The sequence below is a fragment of the Tachypleus tridentatus genome, chromosome 2, assembly GCF_004210375.1.
Source record: "Tachypleus tridentatus isolate NWPU-2018 chromosome 2, ASM421037v1, whole genome shotgun sequence".
NCBI classification, from domain to species: Eukaryota; Metazoa; Arthropoda; class Merostomata; order Xiphosura; family Limulidae; genus Tachypleus; species Tachypleus tridentatus.
The window spans coordinates 9,217,055-9,235,144 of NC_134826.1; the positions used below are offsets into that span (position 1 = coordinate 9,217,055).

General features: G+C 34.5%; 2 protein-coding genes across 2 annotated transcripts in view; both read left to right on the top strand.

Annotated features, from left to right (window-relative positions):
• LOC143237813 (unconventional myosin-Ie-like) overlaps positions 1 to 18,090 on the top strand; it is a 524,866-nt gene that overhangs the window by 360,757 nt on the left and 146,019 nt on the right. The gene's annotated exons all lie outside the window — the stretch shown is intronic.
• Positions 3,490 to 18,090, top strand: part of Ih (hyperpolarization activated cyclic nucleotide gated potassium channel Ih) — an 80,464-nt gene continuing 65,863 nt past the window's right edge. Inside the window, exon 1 of the mRNA XM_076477422.1 lies at positions 3,490 to 3,706. The gene's annotated coding sequence lies outside the window, so the exon portion shown is untranslated. The remainder of the gene's footprint in view (positions 3,707 to 18,090) is intronic.

The window sequence follows — 18,090 nt, forward strand, 5'->3', positions numbered from 1 at the left end:
TTTTATTTAAATAGACCGTCAATATTATGGATGAAGACAACACAGATATTATTATTGTTTATATTGTTCATAAACATTGTATAGTGTTTGAATTTTTTTCTACTGAATATGTACGTATCACAGGGAGTCCCTGACTGGCCCGTCTTGGCCAGGTGGTTAAGACATTCGTCTTATAATCCGAGGGTCGCGGGTTCGAGTCCCCGTTGCACCAAACATGCTCGCCCTATCAGCTGTGGGGGCCGTTATAATGTGACGGTCAGCCCCACTATTCGTTGGTAAAAGAGTAGCCCAAGAGTTGGCGGTGGGTGGTGATGAGTAGCTGTCTTCCCTCTAATCTTACAAATTAAGGAGGGGTAGCGCAGATAGCCTTCTTGTAGCTTACGCGAAAGTCAGAACAAACCAAATAACTCAGCACGCCGGTGAGAGAATGTTAAGTTTAGAGACTTACAGCGCTAAAATCCAGGGTTCGATTCTCCGCGGTGGATACAGCAGCTAGCTCTAAGAACAAAAATATTTTCCTACGTTTATTTAAAAGACAAATTGCTAATAAAAATAACGTACAGTGAAGTAACAGCTAAGATACATAAGTGGAAACTTTTATGGATTAAAAGATATAATAGGAAAAGTGCCGTTTATCATAATGACAGAGAACGCGTAACGAAGCCAATCAGGTATTTTAAAGCCTCAAACATCCTCCTCACTATTACTTTATATCCTGGAGCATTGTTTTAAAAAATCATTCTATGCTCAGCAGATTCGAGGAATATTTCACACCAGGGGAAGGAATTTATCTGGTGACTGATGTGACATGAGACTTTAGGTTGCCAAGGGTTCAGTATATCAATAAACTTGGTTGTGTTCCATAAGAGTTGCTGGCAGAAGTCTATCTAAAGTGGTACAATTTTTAACACCAAAAGTTTGTTTGTTAATTTCGCGCAAAGCTACATGAGGGCTATCTGCGCTAGCCGTCCATAATTTAGCAATGTAAGACTAGAGGGAAGGTAGCTATTCATCACTACCCACCACCAACTCTTGGGCTACTACTTTTACCAACGAATATTGGGATTGACCGTCACATTATAACGCCTTCACAGCTGGAAGGGCGAGCATGTTTGGTGTGACTCCATTCGATCCCGCGACCTTCAGATCATGAGTAGAGCGCCCTAACCACCTGGCCATGCCGGGGCCCACTAGAAGCTGTTATCTAGAAGTAAAATCCCGAAATTTGTAAAAAAAAATACATTATGGGGAGGGAGACCCTTTAGATTTATTGAAAGTAAAACCCTGAAAACGTTATTTGTTTTATGTTTCTGTTTTATTGAAATAAAACTGACTCTTTTAAACTCCATTCATTCAAATAATACAGACAGACGAGATCTATTGTACTTCACACCCCGATAACTCAGTGTTTATAACGCTCGTTTTTTGTAATGGAGCTCTGGCATGGCCAGGTGGTTAAAGGTTTGGACTCGTAATTTGAGGGTCGCGGGTTCGAATCTCTGTCACACCCTTTCAGCCATAGGGGCGTTATAAAGTAACAGTCAATCCCACTATTCGTTGGTAAAAGAATAGCCCAAGAGTTGGCGGTGGGTGTTGATAACTAGCTGCCTTCCATCTAGACTTACACTGCTAAATTAGAGACGGCTAGTGCAGATAACCCTTGTGTAGCTTTGCTTGAAAATAAAACAAACAAACAAACGTTGTGGTGAAACTATACAGATTTGTGCTTACAACATGACAAATAATATATTTTAATGAACAGTAGTAACTTGTAACGCCATGGTCAGACAGGGTTAAACATATATAACACGCAAACAAGTCATATACACCCGAGAAACTTAGTTTTTGATAACTGATTCTATCAGTATCACATACGAGAGTTTGCGGAGGTAAACAGTTGGTTTATCTCATTTGTTTGATTGCATGTAAGGATGTTGGATTATCACATTTGTTTGATTGCATGTCAGGATGTTGGATTATCTGATTTGTTTGATTGCATGGAAGGATGTTGGATTATCTCATTACATGTCAGGATTTTGGATTATCTCATTACATGTCAGGATAATCTCAAGTTTGCGAGGCTCTTGCAGCGGACGGATATTGACCTATGAACTCCGTCAATTTACACCTGTCCATCACATGGGGAAGAAAAAAATTGTTTTCCTGAACACCCCTTGTAGCCCGTGGTTATTATTACAAAGAAGAAATCGATTGAGGATGACAGTTTCTGTGTACTTCATAACTGATTTATGACTTATGACAATGGTCTCATTACTGTGTTATTTGTAACTGATTTATGACCTATGACAATGGTCTCATTACTGTGTTATTTGTAACTGATTTATGACCTATGACAATGGTCTCATTACTGTGTTATTTGTAACTGATTTATGACCTATGACAATGGTCTCATTACTGTGTTATTTGTAACTGATTTATGACCTATGACAATGGTCTCATTACTGCGTTATTTGTAACTGATTTATGACCTATGACAATGGTCTCATTACTGCGTTATTTGTAACTGATTTATGACCTATGACAATGGTCTCATTACTGTGTTATTTGTAACTGATTTATGACCTATGACAATGGTCTCATTACTGTGTTATTTGTAACTGATTTATGACCTATGACAATGGTCTCATTACTGTGTTATTTGTAACTGATTTATGACCTATGACAATGGTCTCATTACTGCGTTATTTGTAACTGATTTATGACCTATGACAATGGTCTCATTACTGTGTTATTTGTAACTGATTTATGACCTATGACAATGGTCTCATTACTGTGTTATTTGTAACTGATTTATGACCTATGACAATGGTCTCATTACTGTGTTATTTGTAACTGATTTATGACCTATGACAATGGTCTCATTACTGCGTTATTTGTAACTGATTTATGACCTATGACAATGGTCTCATTACTGTGTTATTTGTAAGTTATTTATGACCTATGCATTGTTATGTAACTTTGATAATCTAAGCTCCAATATTTGTTTACATTGATAAACTTATTACGATTCATAATATTACCCAGTTCTGGGCGTGGGCCTAATGCTAAGATTGATGGAGTACGTACCTGAAGGTCAAAGGTTCGATCTACACTTTCAACCGTAAATAATAAAAGTGGCAGACATCCCCGTTATTCGATTCAAGGTCTTTGTATTGACCGGTGAAACTAACTCATATCTTAATCTCTGGTCAGTTTCTCAAATTTAAGAATGGCTTAAGCTGGCTCTGCGTAAACTGTGTGATATTTTAACGATAAATATCGGGTTTTGATGCCCGCGAAGTGCAAAGCACAGATAGCCCATTGTCGATCTTCGCGCTTAAAAATAAAACTATTCCAGTCTCTGAAGTACGCCTTTAGGCTTTATTTTCCAGAGTAAGACATTTTTTGTTTTGTTTCGTATACCTCATTCTTTAAAAAACATGTTTCACACGAAGTACGATAGATGGCGATACGGACAAAATAACCTTTGGCGATAAAGATGGATGGTGAGGTAACCGAGATAACGCAGTTGGGAGACTGTGGATGTGGAACAGAGTAACGAAGATAAATAACGGCTTCTACGATCAGTAAATGTAACGTTTTCAAGTATGTTTGGATTGTGGCTAGTAGGTGTACGCTTCCATCACTAAAACCACACCACAAGAAGATTACCATTTATTCAACTGTTCGTCCAAACTAAGTATACGTGAGTACAAGGTTTAGGTATCGTAGGCCTAACGCACTTACAGCTTCATGTACATTGTTTCCTTCAGATACATAATTAAGTTTTTGCAGAACGCAAAATCGTAAATAAGTAATTGAATATATTTTTTAAAAACTTAGTGTTTGTCAGTAGATATACCGCGTTTTCAAAAATAACTTTTATCTCAACCGTTCTTACGTACTGAGTTTTACTGTTTACGTTCCTAGGAGGCTGCTATATGATTATATGAAAGAAGAGAAAAACTAACTATAGTAATGTGTCATAAATCACAACATAACAATGTATTCAGTGTTATTTATTTACACCCATTTAACTGTCTGACCAGTAGGAATTAGGTCTCCACTCCTGGCGTTAAAACCAGTAATCATTATTTGAACTTCATACTGGAAAATGACTTCTGTTGTTTTTTTTAAACAAAAGGTCTTTGAAACTGTTTAATAATCTATTTAGTATTACTGATATAAGATATTCATAGCCAATACTGAATGAGATATTGACAGTCAGAACTTCATAATACGCATGGTAGTTTTATATATATTTTAAGAAGTGTATATACAGCTTGTAATAAACAAAAAGTCCACCCAAAAAAACCAAAAATGCTGCACCAATAGAAATGACCACCAGGCTATAATGTGGGATATAAAATTTAAGGTATATCTCACATTTTCACCTGTATCTTGGGGATCCTTTGAATTTGTGCAGGATATTTTATTTTTTGTTTAAAGTGTAGGCTTGCTTTTGTTTATCAGATAATAGCATTAGTCAGAGATTTAGATTTGCTGATTTTAAAGCACTTTCATTTTGATTTTGGGTGATTTTGCTTGACTGTTCAATATTAATATTATATATATATACATATTATTTTCCGGTTTTTCGTCATACAATGATGAAATATTTGATGTTGAATGTTACGAATGTTACCCTCGGATAACTTCATTCGTAGTCCTCCATTGTTATCACCTAAAAAATAGCTAAAATGAACGTCTAGCTTTGTTAGAGGCTAGTTGTCGTTTTTATTCTAACCTGACAGCGCTCGGTCACCATTGGTATTTAACCTGAGAAAGGAGAGTCACTGTAACTATTTCTTATTTAGTCATCAAAATACAGGGTTTCTTTTAAGATGTAAACCGATACTTTATAAGTGATTGTTATATTTTGTTTGTTTGACTCACTATAAGTGATTGCCATATTTTGTTTGTTTAACTCACTACAAGTGATTGCCATATTTTGTTTGTTTAACTCACTACAAGTGTTTGCCATGTTTTGTTTGTTTAACTCACGATAAGTCTTACATATTGCCTTTCAGTTTGCCTGGTTCAAAAGTAAGATTGTTTTACCACCGTATCAGAACGTAAAATGGTGATATCCACTTACTGGTGACAGTATCTTTTGTTTTTGTTTTTACATACTCTTTTGTTACTGATTGAATTAATTTGATTTTTGCAGAAAACCCTTGTGCTCTGTCCACCTTGGGGGTCGAAACCCAGTTTGTAGCATCTGGATATAAAATTACAAAACTTTTAAGTGTTCTTTTATAGTTTCTGGTCTCCCCCAGTGGCACTGCAGTATGTCTGTGGACTAACAATGCTAGAAACCATGTTTCGATACCCGTGGCGAGCAGCGGACAGACAGCCCATCGTGCGACTTTGACGCTATTTACAAACAACAATACAACACTTATAAAAATTTTTTAAAGGTTTGTGAAAGAAGTTAGTGATGTTAGCGAGTTTACGATCGTATGCCACGTGACTTGTATATCATCAGTGTTATTGGGGAATTCTAAGTATCTATGTACTTGTTATTGTAGGTGTATTTCTATAAGTGTTATTTATGGTTCGTCAATCAAATTTATCCTATCAGGTTTAACAAGATAGACGTAGTTAAGATATAACTTAATGGCTGTTATACGTATCAGTGACATTCTAATGACGTGGGTATCAGTGGTTATAATTTTGACGTCATTGACTCATGCATTCTGTTAATGAGCAAAACTAAACCAGCAAATCACGTAACGTCAGGTGTTCAACGAATGTTGGGTAACAATACACAACATACTATAATAGAGTGGAAATTTGAAGATTACGGTACAAGAAACACCAAGTTAATCGCCTTACAAAACTTTAAAAAATTCGTTTATCAAGTACATTTAATTAAATATGTACTGCGTATTAGAGAGGAAGAGGTCGCTGTCAGCTGCGACGGCAGTCACAGCAGCGCGACCTTCGACGACCTTGCGTGACGAGGTATAAATTTTGCCACGCCCATCGCTGTCGGCTCCACTTAATTATGGATAGTTATCTATAACTTTACGTTGCCTGATAAAAGATCCGTTTTGTCATGTAATCGTACGCTTCTAATTTTACTTACTCCCAAACATTAAATTATCTCATAATATAGTTTAATTTTTCTTTTGTATCATGTATATACATAGTTGGTATTAATTCGGCCTACATTCACTTTAACTCCTGAGATTACAGACGTGGAGGATACTTTGGGCTGCAGTTTCAATTTCGATAAAAATTCTGAAAATCACGTAATACTTTGTGAAAAGTTGAGGGCATGTTTTAACGGATTTCTTTCAGGATAATAGTTTCTGTTTTAGTCTCAAAATATACCCTTCTCGGTCTCGGAGTCAGGTAGCCTGCTTTTCCAGTTCGAAATCTCCAGAATATCGAATAACAGCGGAGAATTTCCGGTGGTACAGCGATAAATTAAAAATAAATGCTCGATCCTTGTGGTAGACATAGTGCAGATAATCCACCGTGCAACTCTACACTGAACAAAATACAAAGCAACTTCTAAAATTATTTGAATCAGTAACAAATGTGTTTTATAGACTATAACGAAAATAATTTATATTAAGTGTTTAACTCTGTTAAAAACAAGTTTTATTGTGAAATGATCCGTAAGTGGAGTTTTACTGACACAAGTAAAGATGAAATAACATAATATAGAATGTAAATTTGGGGCTGAATGAAATTAAAAAACCAGGCACAAAACTGAGGTCTATACTATGTAAAAACTACACTGACAAACACCACACCAACATTATTTATAAAATACAATGTGATAACTGCCACGACTTCTATATTGGAGAAACAAGTAAAAAAATGGAAACCAGATTCAAAGAACATAAAAAGTCACCTTCACACGTTTTCGAACACTGCAAGTCAAATAAACACAACATAACCATAGAAAACACTCAAATACTAAATAAAGAAACAAACATAAACAAACGCAAAATCAAAGAAGCCTAACTTATACAACAACTTAAACCCAAAATAAACCAATATAAAGGAACGCCTTTATACCTATATTGATATAATAAATAAATAAAATTATATATTCAAACATCTAATACCGCCCTCTGCATTTCGACACACAGTTACACAACCCCTTTCAAACATGTGGTCAGCTTCCGGTCAGTTACCTCTTTCTTTGTGAACCTGACGACGACCGAAGAAGGTCGAAACGTTGTTCGCTCTTCTATGTAAAATATTTTCTCAACCCAAACGAGCCGTTTTGCATATAAATTTCTCAACAAGTGGGTTTCTCGACATCACTGATTAGAGTATCTCATGTTAGATTTCAAGTCAAATGTTACTAAATGATAAAACTTTAACTAAAGTATCTCATGTTAGATTTCAAGTCAAATGTTACTAAATGGTGAAACTTTAACTGAAGTATCTCATGTTAGATTTCAAGTCAAATGTTACTAAATGGTGAAACTTTAACTAGAGTATCTCATGTTAGATTTCAAGTCAAATGTTACTAAATGGTGAAACTTTAACTAAAGTATCTCATGTTAGATTTCAAGTCAAATGTTACTAAATGGTGAAACTTTAACTAAAGTATCTCATGTTAGATTTTAAGTCAAATGTTACTAAATGGTGAAACTTTAACAAGAGTATCCCATGTTAGATTTCAAGTCAAATGTTACTAAATGGTGAAACTTTAACTGAAGCATCTCATGTTAGATTTTAAGTCAAATGTTACTAAATGGTGAAACTTTAACTAAAGTATCTCATGTTAGATTTTAAGTCAAATGTTACTAAATGGTGAAGCTTTAACTAGAGTATCTCATTTATATGCAAAAACGGCTCGTTTGGGTTGAGAAAATATTTTACATAGAAGAGCGAACAACGTTTCGACCTTCTTCGGTCATCGTTAGGTTCACAAAGAAAGAGGTAACTGACCGGAAGCTGACCACATGTTTGAAAGGGGTTGTGTAACTGTGTGTCGAAATGTAGAGGGCGGTATTAGATGTTTGAATATATAATTTTATTTATTTATTATATTAATATAGGTATAAAGGCGTTCCTTTATATTGGTTTATTTTGGGTTTAAGTTGTTGTATAAGTAAGGCTTCTTTGATTTTGCATTTGTTTATGTTTGTTTTTTTATTTAGTATTTGAGTGTTTCCTATGGTTATGTTGTGTTTATTTGACTTGCAGTGTTCGAAAACGTGTGAAGGTGACTTTTTATGTTCTTTGAATCTGGTTTCCATTTTTCTACTTGTTTCTCCAATATAGAATTCGTGGCAGTTATCACATTGTATTTTATAAATAATGTTGGTGTGGTGTTTGTCAGTGTAGTTTTTACATAGTATAGACCTCAGTTTTGTGCCGGGTTTTTGAATAAATTTGGTATTAACTGGATAAAGACAAACTTCATGTTCAACAACCAAAACTATATACAAACAAATGGCCTAAGCATGGGCAACCCAGTATCACCAGTTCTAGCCAATATTTTTATGACACAAGTTGAAACACAAGCAATTAACACAGCATTACATCCACCACTATATTGGTACAGATATGTAGATGACACGGTTGCGGGATTCAAATCTACAGAACACATACTTAATTTTTTCAATCACATTAACTCTATACATCCCAACATTAACTTCACATGTGAACAGGAAGAAAGCAATCAAATATACTTTCTTAACCTCAAAATTACAAGAACTGACACACAATTCAAAACACAAATCCACCGAAAAATCACCCATACTGGACTATACATTCCTTGGGACTCAGCACATGAAACAAAACAAAAACTCAACATACTAAGAAACCAAATAAACACAGCCATAAAACTATGCTCACCAGATAAAATTAACGATGAATTAGACAAAATAAAACAATACTTCATCAACATCAATAAGTTTCCTCCACAAACCGTAGAAACATTATACGCACACACCTAGACAGAAAGCAAAATCAACCAACTAAAGTAAATACAGCTCACGAATCAAAAAACCACGAAACCATATACTGCTGTATACCATATATTCCTGACATCAGCAAACAAATAACCAAAATTTGGCAAAAATTAGTAACAAAATATGACATTCCACTTAATACCAAATTTATTAAAAAACCAGGCACAAAACTGAGGTCTATACTATGTAAAAACTACACTGACAAACACCACACCAACATTATTTATAAAATACAATGTGATAACTGCCACGACTTCTATATTGAGAAACAAGTAAAAAATGGAAACCAGATTCAAAGAACATAAAAGTCACCTTCACACGTTTTCGAACACTGCAAGTCAAATAAACACAACATAACCATAGAAAACACTCAAATACTAAATAAAGAAACAAACATAAACAAACGCAAAATCAAAGAAGCCTAACTTATACAACAACTTAAACCCAAAATAAACCAATATAAAGGAACGCCTTTATACCTATATTGATATAATAAATAAATAAAATTATATATTCAAACATCTAATACCGCCCTCTACATTTCGACACACAGTTACACAACACCTTTCAAACATGTGGTCAGCTTCCGGTCAGTTACCTCTTTCTTTGTGAACCTGACGATGACCGAAGAAGGTCGAAACGTTGTTCGCTCTTCTATGTAAAATATTTTCTCAACCCAAACGAGCCGTTTTTGCATATAAATTTCTCAACAAGTGGGTTTCTCGACATCACTGATTAGAGTATCTCATGTTAGATTTCAAGTCAAATGTTACTAAATGGTGAAACTTTAACTAAAGTATCTCATGTTAGATTTCAAGTCAAATGTTACTAAATGGTGAAACTTTAACTAAAGTATCTCATGTTAGATTTTAAGTCAAATGTTACTAAATGGTGAAACTTTAACAAGAGTATCCCATGTTAGATTTCAAGTCAAATGTTACTAAATGGTGAAACTTTAACAAGAGTATCCCATGTTAGATTTTAAGTCAAATGTTACTAAATGGTGAAACTTTAACTAAAGTATCTCATGTTAACTTTCAGGTAGTGATGCCAGGTGTTTGATGCTAGGTTTTAATTCAAGTAATGTAAAGTGTCCAATGTTAGGTTTTAATACAAGTAATGTTAAGTGTCTAATGTTAGGTTTTAGCACAAGTAATGTTAGGTGTCCGATGTTAGGTTTTAATTCAAGTAATGCTAATTGATGTTAGGTTTTAATACAAGTAATGTTAAGTGTCTCATGTTAGGTTTTAGTACAAGTAATGTTAAGTGTCCGATGTTAGGTTTTAATACAAGTAACGTTAAGTGTTCGATGTTAGGTTTTAATGCAAGTAATGTTAATTGATGTTAGGTTTTAATACAAGTAATGTTAAGTGTCTCATGTTAGGTTTTAGTACAAGTAATGTTAAGTGTCCGATGTTAGGTTTTAGGTTTTAGTAAAATTAATGTTAAGTGTCTTATGTTAGGTGTTAATTCCAGTAGTGTTAAGTGTCCGATGTTAGGTTTTAATACAAGTAATGTTGAGTGTGCGATGTTAGGTTTTAATACAAGTAATGTTAAGTGTGCGATGTTAGGTTTTAATACAAGTAATGTTAAGTGTTCGATGTTAGGTTTTAATACAAGTAATGTTAAGTGTCCGATGTTATGTTTCAGGACAAAGTGAATTTGTTTAAAATAGGAGTAAGTAATGAATATAAACATGGAAATTTTCAAGAGCTGGACACTTGATATTTCTCTGTCGGATGTTCCTCGACTGGTCACTCTGACAGTTTAACGTTCACATTTTACACAGTTGACAGTGGAATGTTTAATGTTCACATTTTACACAGTTGACGGTGTAATGTTTAATGTTCACATTTTACACAGTTGACAGTGGAATGTTTAGAGGTCACATTTTACACAGTTGACAGCGGAATGTTTAGAGGTCACATTTTACACAGTTGACAGCGGAATGTTTAGAGGTCACATGTTACACAGTTGACAGAGGAATGTTTAATGTTCACATTTTACATAGTTGACAGTGGAATGTTTAATGTTCACATGTTACACAGTTGACAGTGGAATGTTTAATGTTCACATGTTACACAGTTGACAGCGGAATGTTTAAAGTTCACATTTCACACAATTGACAGCGAAATGTTTAAAGTTCACATTTTACACAGTTGACAGCGGAATGTTTAAAGTTCACATGTTACACAGTTGACAGCGGAATGTTTAGAGGTCACATGTTACACAGTTAACAGCGGGATATTAAGTGGTCACGTGTTACACAGTTGAGTGTGGGATATTTAGTGGTCACGTGTTACACAGTTGACAGTGAGATATTTAGTGGTCATGTGTTACACAGTTGACAGCGGGATATTTAGTGGTCATGTGTTACACAGTTGACAGCGGGATATTTAGTGGTCACGTGTTACACAGTTGACAGTGAGATATTTAGTGGTCATATGTTACACAGTTGACAGCGGGATATTCAGTGGTCATATGTTACGCAGTTGACAGTGAGATATTTAGTGGTCATGTGTTACACAGTTGACAGCGGGATATTTAGTGGTCATGTGTTACACAGTTGACAGTGAGATATTTAGTGGTCATATGTTACACAGTTGACAGCGGGATATTTAGTGGTCATATGTTACACAGTTGACAGCGGGATATTTAGTGGTCATGTGTTACACAGTTGACAGCGGGATATTTAGTGGTCATATGTTACACAGTTGACAGCGGGAAAGCTGGGAAAAAATAAAAAAATGAAAGATACTTACTCTGTGTACTTCACCACGCTTCGATAACCAGCCCCATCAACAATAATTAACTCTGTGTACTTTACCACGCTTCGATAATCAGCCCCATCAACAATAATTAACTCTGTGTACTTCACCACGCTTCGATAACCAGCCCCATCAACAATAATTAACTCTGTTTTTTTCCCAAACCACCCCATTACTAAACATATACCTTGTTCTAACTCTGTCTCAACTTCCTATACAGTAGCATCGACCGTCATCTCTTGGTCTATAGACAATCCTTACACCGCGAGTAGCCTACCCGTCATTACTGCTACTGCACTGACCTAAGACAGCGGAAACAAATCGGAGCGTCGTCACGAGCTCTGTCTGCCACCTCCGCCTGAATCACCCCGCGTTTTTTGGTCAAATAATTACTGCAGTTAAATAAGTACTATTTTACTCATTAGTCACTTTTATACTTTGTTAAATTTAGGTTATTTAAATCAAGTAACTGTGTTTGTTTATTTTTATTCATAAAACGTGTGATTTAAATCACAGCGTTCTAAAGCTAAGTTGTGAAGCGTAAGCTAACAGATATTGCAATATGTGTCTGTTGAACAGCTTTATGGGGAACCGGCTATAAGACAACATTAGCCATTATTAACACCACAAATATAGAACATAGTTTAATAACACAATATTCTGATTTTAAAAATAGCAACCTTGTTTAAATTACACTCTGGTGTACTGAACTCTACATCACAATGGAGGTAGAATTGGAAATAGATCTGTTTAGTTTAGTTCTGTTAACACAAGGATAGAAATAACCGAGATAATGTTTGGTTTGGTTAAATGTTACTAAGTGTGGTAGTAAACCTGATATTATTTGGTTTGGTTAAATGTTACTAAGTGTGGTAGTAAACCTGATATTATTTGATTTGGTTAAATGTTACTAAGTGTGGTAGTAAACCTGATATTATTTGGTTTGGTTAAATGTTACTAAGTGTGGTAGTAAACCTGATATTGTTTGGTTTGGTTAAATGTTACTAAGTGTGGTAGTAAACCTGATATTATTTGGTTTGGTTAAATGTTACTAAGTGTGGTAGTAAACCTGATATTGTTTGGTTTGGTTAAATGTTACTAAGTGTGGTAGTAAACCTGATATTATTTGGTTTGGTTAAATGTTACTAAGTGTGGTAGTAAACCTGATATTGTTTGGTTTGGTTAAATGTTACTAAGTGTGGTAGTAAACCTGATATTATTTGGTTTGGTTAAATGTTACTAAGTGTGGTAGTAAACCTGATATTGTTTGGTTTGGTTAAATGTTACTAAGTGTGGTAGTAAACCTGATATTGTTTGGTTTGGTTAAATGTTACTAAGTGTGGTAGTAAACCTGATATTGTTTGATTTGGTTAAATGTTACTACGTGTGGTAGTAAACCTGATATTATTTGGTTTGGTTAAATGTTACTACGTGTGGTAGTAAACCTGATATTGTTTGACTTGGTTAAATGTTATTAATGTGGTAGTAAACCTGATATTGTTTGACTTGGTTAAATGTTATTAATGTGGTAGTAAACCTGATATTGTTTGACTTGGTTAAATGTTATTAATGTGGTAGTAAACCTGATATTGTTTGATTTGGTTAAATGTTACTAAGTGTGGTAGTAAACCTGATATTATTTGGTTTGGTTAAGCATTACTAAGTGTGGTAGTAAACCTGATATTGTTTGACTTGGTTAAATGTTATTAATGTGGTAGTAAACCTGATATTGTTTGATTTGGTTAAATGTTACTACGTGTGGTAGTAAACCTGATATTGTTTGACTTGGTTAAATGTTACTACGTGTGGTAGTAAACCTGATATTGTTTGATTTGGTTAAATGTTACTACGTGTGGTAGTAAACCTGATATTATTTGGCTTGGTTAAATGTTATTAATGTGGTAGTAAACCTGATATTGTTTGATTTGGTTAAATGTTACTACGTGTGGTAGTAAACCTGATATTATTTGGTTTGGTTCAATGTTACTACGTGTGGTAGTAAACCTGATATTGTTTGACTTGGTTAAATGTTACTACGTGTGGTAGTAAACCTGATATTGTTTGATTTGGTTAAATGTTACTACGTGTGGTACTAAACCTGATATTATTTGGCTTGGTTAAATGTTACTAAGTGTGGTAGTAAACCTGATATTGTTTGACTTGGTTAAATGTTATTAATGTGGTAGTAAACCTGATATTGTTTGATTTGGTTAAATGTTACTAAGTGTGGTAGTAAACCTGATATTATTTGGTTTGGTTAAGCATTACTAAGTGTGGTAGTAAACCTGATATTGTTTGATTTGGTTAAATGTTACTAAGTGTGGTAGTAAACCCGATATTCTTTGGCTTGGTTGAGCATGACCAAGTTTGGTAATAAACCCGATATTGTTTGGCTTGGTTAAGCATTACCAAGTTTGGTAGTAAACCCGATATTGTTTGGCTTGGTTAAGTATTACCAAGTTTGGTAATAAACCCGGTATTGTTTGGTTTGGTTAAATGTTACTAAGTTTGCTAACTCTGCACATTGAAGTAAGACATATTAAGGTTTTCGACTATGAATATTGAGGAAGGACGTATTAAGTTTCCCGACTCTAAACGTTGTAGTAGGACGTGTTAAGGTTTCTAACCTATATATTGAGTAGGACGTGTTAAGGTTTCTAACTCTGTATATTGAGTAGGACGTGTTAAGGTTTCTAACTCTATATCTTGAGTAGTACGTGTTAAGGTTTCTAACACTCTATATTGAGTAGGACGTGTTAAGGTTTCTAACTCTATATATTGAGTAGGAAGTGTTAAGGTTTCTAACTCTATATATTGAGTAGGACGTGTTAAGGTTTCTGTCTCTATATATTGAGTAGGACGTGTTAAGGTTTCTAACTCTATATATTGAGTAGGACGTGTTAAGGTTTCTATCTCTATATATTGAGTAGGACGTGTTAAGGTTTCTAACTCTATATATTGAGTAGGACGTGTTAAGGTTTCTATCTCTATAAATTGAGTAGGACGTGTTAAGGTTTCTAACTCTATATATTGAGTAGGACGTGTTAAGGTTTCTAACTCTATATTGAGAAGGACGTGTTAAGGCTTCTAACTATATATTGAGTAGTACGTGTTAATGTTTCTAACACTCTATATTGAGTAGGACGTGTTAAGGTTTCTAACTCTATATATTGAGTAGGACGTGTTAAGGTTTCTAACTCTATATATTGAGTAGGACGTGTTAAGGTTTCTGTCTCTATATATTGAGTAGGACGTGTTAAGGTTCTAACTCTATATATTGAGTAGGACGTGTTAAGGTTTCTATCTCTATATATTGAGTAGGACGTGTTAAGGTTTCTAACTCTATATATTGAGTAGGACGTGTTAAGGTTTCTAACTCTATATATTGAGTAGTACGTGTTAAGGTTTCTAACTCTATATATTGAGTAGTACGTGTTAAGGTTTCTAACACTCTATATTGAGCAGGACGTGTTAAGGTTTCTAACTCTATATATTGAGTAGGACGTGTTAAGGTTTCTAACTCTATATTGAGTAGGACGTGTTAAGGTTTCTAACTCTGTATATTGAGTAGTACGTGTTAAGGTTTCTAACTCTATATATTGAGTAGGACGTGTTAATGTTTCTAACTCTATATATTGAGTGGGACGTGTTAAGGTTTCTAACTCTGTATATTGAGTAGTACGTGTTAAGGTTTCTAACTCTATATATTGCGTAGGACGTGTTAAGGTTTCTATCTCTCTAACTTGAGTAGGACGTGTTAAGGTTTCTATCTCTCTAAATTGAGTAGGACGTGTTAAGGTTTCTAACTCTATATATTGAGTAGGACGTGTTAAGGTTTCTAACTCTATATATTGAGTAGGACGTGTTAAGGTTTCCAACTCTCTATATTGAGAAGGACGTGTTAAGGTTTCTAACTCTATATATTGAGTAGGACGTGTTAAGGTTTCTAACTCTATATATTGAGTAGGACGTGTTAAGGTTTCTAACTCTATATATTGAGTAGGACGTGTTAAGGTTTCTATCTCTATAAATTGAGTAGTACGTGTTAAGGTTTCTAACACTATATTTAGCAGGAAGTGTTAAGGTTTCTAACTCTATATATTGAGTAGGACGTGTTAAGGTTTCTAACTCTATATATTGAGTAGGACGTGTTAAGGTTTCCAACTCTCTATATTGAGTAGGACGTGTTAAGGTTTCTAACTCTATATATTGAGTAGGACGTGTTAAGGTTTCTAACTCTATATATTGAGTAGGACGTGTTAAGGTTTCTATCTCTATAAATTGAGTAGTACGTGTTAAGGTTTCTAACACTATATTTAGCAGGAAGTGTTAAGGTTTCTAACTCTATATATTGAGTAGGACGTGTTAAGGTTTCTAACTCTATATTGAGTAGGACGTGTTAAGGTTTCTAACTATATATTGAGTAGGACGTGTTAAGGTTTCTAACTCTATATTGAGTAGGACGTGTTAAGGTTTCTAACTCTCTATATTGAGAAGGACGTGTTAAGGTTTCTAACTCTATATATTGAATAGTACGTGTTAAGGTTTCTAGCACTCTATATTGAGTAGGACGTGTTACGGTTTCTAACTCTATATATTGAGTAGGACGTGTTAAGGTTTCTAACTCTATATATTGAGTAGGACGTGTTAAGGTTTCTAACTCTATATATTGAGTGGGACGTGTTAAGGTTTCTAACTCTGTATATTGAGTAGGACGTGTTAATGTTTCTAACTCTATATATTGAGTGGGACGTGTTAAGGTTTCTAACTCTGTATATTGAGTAGTACGTGTTAAGGTTTCTAACTCTATATATTGCGTAGGACGTGTTAAGGTTTCTATCTCTCTAACTTGAGTAGGACGTGTTAAGGTTTCTATCTCTCTAAATTGAGTAGGACGTGTTAAGGTTTCTAACTCTATATATTGAGTCGGACGTGTTAAGGTTTCTAACTCTATATATTGAGTAGGACGTGTTAAGGTTTCCAACTCTCTATATTGAGAAGGACGTGTTAAGGTTTCTAACTCTATATATTGAGTAGGACGTGTTAAGGTTTCTAACTCTGTATATTGAGTAGGACGTGTTAAGGTTTCTAACTCTATATATTGAGTAGTACGTGTTAAGGTTTCTAACACTCTATATTGAGTAGGACGTGTTAAGGTTTCTAACTCTATATATTGAGTAGGACGTGTTAAGGTTTCTGTCTCTATATATTGAGTAGGACGTGTTAAGGTTTCTAACTCTATATATTGAGTAGGACGTGTTAAGGTTTCTAACTCTATATATTGAGTAGGACGTGTTAAGGTTTCTATCTCTATAAATTGAGTAGTACGTGTTAAGGTTTCTAACACTATATTTAGCAGGAAGCGTTAAGGTTTCTAACTCTATATATTGAGTAGGACGTGTTAAGGTTTCTAACTCTATATTGAGTAGGACGTGTTAAGGTTTCTAACTATATATTGAGTAGGACGTGTTAAGGTTTCTAACTCTATATTGAGTAGGACGTGTTAAGGTTTCTAACTCTATATATTGAGTAGGACGTGTTAAGGTTTCTGTCTCTATATATTGAATAGGACGTGTTAAGGTTTCTAACTCTATATATTGAGTAGGACGTGTTAAGGTTTCTAACTCTATATATTGAGTAGTACGTGTTAAGGTTTCTAACTCTCTATATTGAGTAGGACGTGTTAAGGTTTCTATCTCTATATATTCAGTAGGACGTGTTAAGGTTTCTAACTCTATATATTGAGTAGGACGTGTTAAGGTTTCTAACTCTATATATTGAGTAGGACGTGTTAAGGTTTCTAACTCTCTATATTGAGAAGGACGTGTTAAGGTTTCTAACTCTATATATTGAGTGGGACGTGTTAAGGTTTCTAACTCTGTATATTGAGTAGTACGTGTTAAGGTTTCTAACTCTATATATTGAGTAGGACGTGTTAATGTTTCTAACTCTGTATATTGAGTAGGATGTGTTAAGGTTTCTAACTCTATATATTGAGTAGGACGTGTTAAGGTTCCTAACTCTATATATTGAGTAGGACGTGTTAAGGTTTCTAACTCTATATATTGAGTAGGACGTGTTAAGGTTTCTAACTCTATATATTGAGTAGGACGTGTTAAGGTTTCTATCTCTATATATTGAGTAGGACGTGTTAAGGTTTCTAACTCTATATATTGCGTAGGACGTGTTAAGGTTTATAACTCTATATATTGAGTAGGACGTGTTAAGGTTTCTAACTCTGTATATTGAGTAGGACGTGTTAAGGTATCTAACTGTATATTGAGTATGACGTGTTAAGGTTTCTAACACTCTATATTGAGTAGGACGTGTTAAGGTTTCTAACTCTATGTATTGAGTAGTACGTGTTAAGGTTT